The following is a 6042-nucleotide window of genomic DNA, read 5'->3' as shown; positions in this document are numbered from 1 at the left end:
TTATTATTATCTGATGCTAATGGCTGGAATCCCTTAAAACGTATAATTAAAACACAATCTTCGCTCTTAAAACAATTTAATGCAAACAACTGCCTTGGTAACGTATAAACAGTTGCAAACGATGCTTATAATTATAACAAGAGCAACATAAACGCAAATATTATTCATACAAATACGAAATCTATATCTAGAGATTGTTGTCAGTGGTAGAGTTTCCGCTAAGAGCATTTGCATGATAAAACTATAACTCTGTGTTAAAATGGCCGTCGGGGATAATGTGACACACCTAGAAAATTCTTTGTCCATTTTAAAATTTATAACAATCATTAGATCATTAGCGGACATAAAAGATTACAACCACTCCCAAATTGCCAACCTCCCAAGCTTTTTATGTGGTGTCTGTCTCTCATAATTATTTCACAGCTGAATTTTGCTGTTGCTCTAAAATTTCACACACCTGCCCAGGCAAAGATTTATAAAAGGTTTCTTCTTTATGTCCCCATATATCACAGGAAACCATGATTTACATACATACGAGCTTTGGAACGTTAGGCGTGACGTATTTGCTCTGTGTGCCTCTACCAAAAGCGCACCGTAATACTGTATCAGGTATACCTACACCACTGTACTATTTGGCATTGGTGTCAATAGCCTATGAACTGTATGTCTGAGGGATAGGGTCTTTATCTGCTTGGCCAATTACTTCCCAATTAATTCAATTATGTTGTAGTTAACGCCCCAAAAGTTGTTGGTTAATTACGTGTAATAACTTTGGGAAAACATGAATTAGCATTTCTTCTACATCATCATTTTAGCAATTATAATCATCAGGTTTTGTACTATTTTTAACTTTTTAGGATTCATGCGAACTAGAATCTAAACCTAAAATATGGTCCCAGATTTTTTTCAGGGACGCTTTTTCAATAAAATGAAGACCGTTTAATCTAATTTCTGATTGATAAGAAAAATTTTAACTTTTTCTTCTTTCCAATGAAATGATGAATGAAAGAAATAAATAACTTTATTTTCAGGTGAAACCGTCAATCTGCAGCCAAAATTATAGAAACTATTCTTTTTAAGTAAAAATATTAATAATCAAGTTATTAATACTTTATCGGAATCTACCGACAGTCGATTTCACCATCACCATGCTGTGAGATATGGCACACACCAAAAACTGGTCGCCATAAAATATCATATTCGGAGTCCTAACAACTTTCTAAGCCCGGATGCGCAAGAGACGATATGCAATAATATTAACATTATGTAGATTATTACCTTAAAATATTGAAATATCATCAATATGGTCCCCAAATTTATTTTAATGCCCATTTTAGGTGAAATTATAGAAGCGTTTGACAATATTTTGCAATTAGGAGCTTATGGATGTGACACATTCAACGCGTTTGATTTAGTACGTATTTTCTGATAATACATTTGAATTTGATTCATAGTATTGAAATTCATGAAATAGTTTTCAGTTTCACATTATATTATCCTCTAGGAAATTTAGAAGATATCTCATCCCAACTAATATTATAAATGCGAAAGTAACTCTGTCTGTCTGTCTGTCTGTCTGTCTGTTACGCTTTCCCGCTTAAACCTCGCAACCGATTTTGATGAAATTTGGCATAGAGATAGTTTGAGTCCCGGGAAAGAACATAGGATAGTTTTTATCCCGGTTTTTGAAACAGGGACGCGCGCGATAAAGTTTTTCTGTGACAGACAAAATTCCACGCGGGCGAAGCCGCGGGCGGAATGCTAGTAATGATATAAAGCAACTGCGCAATATCCACCAGAAACTATTTTGTAAAAATAAAAGAAGACCACACTGTCACATTCTCATAAAACACATGAGTTACGTTCCCAAATATTATCCAATTGAGCCAACCTTGCGTTAACTATATAAAAATAGTTAATTACATAATCGTTCGTTATTAAAGTCGGGCAAATTGCTCTATCACAATGAAGCCGCCTTGGCCCGCCATTGGCCTCCATTTTAACCGGGTTACGTGTACTATTGTTTATTTTGCGAGTGTATCAGAATTCACTGTATCTTTCCCCGAATTGGGGATCGTAGAATTGTGTTTGTTAATGGAAGTTCACGTCTTGATAGTATTACTAGATTTATGTTTCATTGTCTCTATCGATACCTTTTTAATTAAAGTCTCATTGATGAATAGTCGTGTGTGTAAAATAGTATGCTCTGACCTGCTTACTCAAATACGTAGCACTGTGATAACGTCTGAGTTCAATTAATCGGCTTCAATGAATATTGGTTACATAATAATATCAATAACTTTTCTTCGTTATAAAACTTCATTCATTTTAGTATCTAATTGGTTTTTAGCTAACAGTCGTGTTTCGTGTTTTTCCGTTACCTACAGTTTTAACAACAAATGCGTTGGTTTTCTAATTTCGCCATTTTGTAATCTACGCCTCTACATCTCGTATAAATAATAATATGTAATTCACAAGACTTTAAAAACAAATTTCAGGTAACCTGCTTCGTTAGGTCTATCACCAATTGACAGTGCTTTCCATTTGTCTCGTAATTTTCATAACCCAGCCATTAATATGAATATTCCAATTAAATAGAGTTACTTGGCGTGAGATTCTAATATCTATCATGCTCGTATTACTATAATTATCGCAGTGGCCTTCTGCGATTCTAATGTATTCTTAAACAAACCGATGCACGAGTAGAATGGTGCCCACGCTTGAATAAAATTAGCATTTTCATAATTTATATCCCTTTCAGACCATCTGCTAACTGCTAAGTATAAGTTAACCATTGTCTTGGTTCTTGTTGATGTATCGAACAAAGAATACCTTACCTATCTTCTCCATCATCTAAGTTGTAGGCGTCCATTTCGATTTCGTTAATTTAAAGGCAGAATTTCGTAAGACCAGTTGCTATATCTTTTTTAACTCTACGTCCTTAATTTGAGTATGAAAATAAACAAAAGACTAACGTAACATTTTGCACTGTTCGAAAACGACACCTACCTAAGTATTTGCCGAACCGTTTATGCCATGGTGTAACTAACTAACAACCAAGTCTTGGTTGCCATAATAACTATTGCAAACTTATAGAGCACGGTTATTGGTCACGATGACGAAACCCGTGGGCATGGAACCGTAAAAATTTCTTTGTCCTATTTATAACCTCCACGTTTTGCAATCTATCCACAAATAATAAAAATTATGGCGCGAAACCCGTTCAATTGATATTTTAATATATTTTATTACTTGCGAGGGTTGTATTCTCGTGATCAAAAGCTATTATTTACATAGCAACTCAAGCATTGAGTTCAAAATTTGAATAAAGTTAAATTGTGATTGTAAACTAACTTTATGGACATGCGTAAAATCATTTGAAACGAATATTCCGGTCACGATATAAATAAAAAATAACATTGATATTCAAATTCGGAGCTAAATGGAGTTCGTGTTGAAGTAAATCAATTTATTCAGAAACTTTCTCTTCCTTTATTAAGGTCCAGTCAGTTTGGGCGTGATGAAGAGATTTCCATCAAATTTTATTACGTGATCTAGCTGTGATTTTAATCAAGTCATCCAAACACCGTATTAAGCAAAATATTCTCCTTTCAGGACGTTTATAATGGTTTTAAAACCTAATACCGATACAGCTGTAAAAACAGCGCCATTCCTAATAGGCACGAATCGAGCCGTGTCCGATAACAAATCTGCGCTGTTATAAAATCACTTCACAATAAGGCAGCTGTACCAACACCGCTATAGCGTTTTTCGACTTTTTTCGGCATTAAAAAACCTCATTCTTTTTCTTGAGTGCCAGCTAGTTTTCGTCTCCGTAACCAAACTCAAAGGTAAGCGCGAGTGCGTGGTCGACCTTAAAAAAGATTTTCATGCGACGTTGAACTTTGCTGCTTAAGGAATAGGGCCTCCGAGTAACAATGTGAGGGTTAATTATCGCTCAAACCATTGCAGCAATTGCTTTTCAAATCGGTCCATTTTTTGTGCCAACAATGGGAACTCTGGCTGTTTTGTCGCTTGGCCGATTTCGCATCGGCCCTAGCGATCGCGTAATTGATTGTTTCGCGTAAGAAATCGAATCGTTAGCCACGGCGATAAATCGATAATTGAATTTTAACGTTTTCCATTACCGCCTATCGGTGCAGATAGATTGATTCCTAATAATTGTTGTGTTTAGATTCTCCATGCACACGCGCGGTTATGAAACCCGCGGCCCTCGCGTGATTTTGAAACTTTTTACGGCGAAATAAGTTTACGATTATTTACGGTTCTGCTGGAAGCAATTTTATTGATCGTATTCAATAATCCCTCGGCGGTTTGTTTGTATTTTTAGAAAGGCATGCCTTACGGGGGCTCTCAAATTGCTAAAGCCAAACGATTAACGATGACAAAACTCGATACTCGGTCATTTATGTTCATATTTTATGTAGCGCGTTTTTATACATAAAACCAAATAAAGTGTCATTACAACTTTATCCGCTTTGACCTCAATTTATACCAGATTTAAATACTAAAACGTCTACCTGCATAAAAACGGTGCCGGATAAAAAATACGGAGCTAAAACCATTTCAATTTGAGCCGAACTCGATCTGCGCACGTCAAAAACACGTTCACGGACCGAAACCGGTGTTTGACGAATTGTAAATCGAATACTCGGACTCGGCATTTCCGCTCGCAACCGATTATTTTGAATCGAGAATCGTTCGAATAAACATGTGGGGTGCGAACGCGGTGCATTGTGCGTCCGAAATACGAATTTAAACGCAATGTTACCTGCTTCCCGTTCGTGAGAACGCGGCGTTAAATTGATGATGTTGGTATGGAATCGTATAAATTAGCGGTCTATTTGTAAAGCTCAACAAAGCTGTAATTGATAATAAATGATAGGGAAAGAACGAATTACAATCACGATCGTATTCGCTGGGCATTCATTTTGCGGGATTGTAATGACTCTCGCATGTAGACCGTGAATCTGCGTAAGTAAAAAGGCTAATTTAAATTCAATCTGATATTTGTGACATTTTAATGCCCGTTTTCACCATCATTCCCTATGAAAACAAAATTCCTGTTATGTGTTACCATACGGGTCACTTAAAAATTAGGGATTGTTGGTGAAAACGGCATTAATTTCTTGATCACCTCATCTAAAGAAGTAAATTACGTACCAAAAAGACAATTCGAAGCATCAAAACCTTGATCAGACTTTAGTAACACTGCCTAAATTAGACTTTACTACACACATTCCAGCTGATATCCCACAAACACCAATAAGTAACCACCAAATAGCTACAGGATGCTTAAATTGGAAACAAAACATAAGTTATGTCGTTATAGGTCTATAAATCGAATATATTTAGTAAACTCAGCCCAGTCGGTCGTATTTTCAAAATATTGACGGCATTCGGCATAGAAATAGAATGTTTACAATTTGATTGGCTATGTTTAGGAGCCTATGTTTTATTGAGGAAGTTTAGGTGGTTACGGATTTATTAATAACTTAGTTTCTAATTATGTAAGATTCTAGAGTATTTTAAAACTAAAATAAGAGGTATTTCTTTTCTGTGACTAAAATTGGATAACTATCGCCACTAATATGCGGAAAATATTATTATCATATAACAGATTTCAATTTACAAAATATACTGTTAGTAAAATATTAAACTATCATACTTAAACAAATAATCGTCTAATCGCAAACATCCAATTTGTAACTTTTGGCTTTGTATGATTCTTCTGTAAATTGGAGTGTCATGGACATGGCAATGTAGAGTCGCTCGAAAGGCCTCAGAATCTACTCGTAAAATAAATTCATTTATTTTTGCAAATAGGCTTTTAGAAAGCACTTTTACACGTCCCAATATTAACCCTACCACTGCTTCCGGACAATAAATGGGCCAGTGCTGAGAAGAAGCAGCGCAAGAAACTCAGTCACTATTGTCAGCTTCCTTTTCAAGGGTTTACAGTCTTTAAAATATACAAAATATTATAGTCTAAAAATAAATAAAAAAGTAATAGTTATAGTC

The sequence above is a fragment of the Ostrinia furnacalis genome, unplaced genomic scaffold, assembly GCF_004193835.3.
Source record: "Ostrinia furnacalis isolate ACB-3 unplaced genomic scaffold, ASM419383v2 OfSCF3624, whole genome shotgun sequence".
In the NCBI taxonomy this organism is placed as follows: domain Eukaryota; kingdom Metazoa; phylum Arthropoda; class Insecta; order Lepidoptera; family Crambidae; genus Ostrinia; species Ostrinia furnacalis.
Note: the sequence above shows the minus strand (reverse complement) of the source record.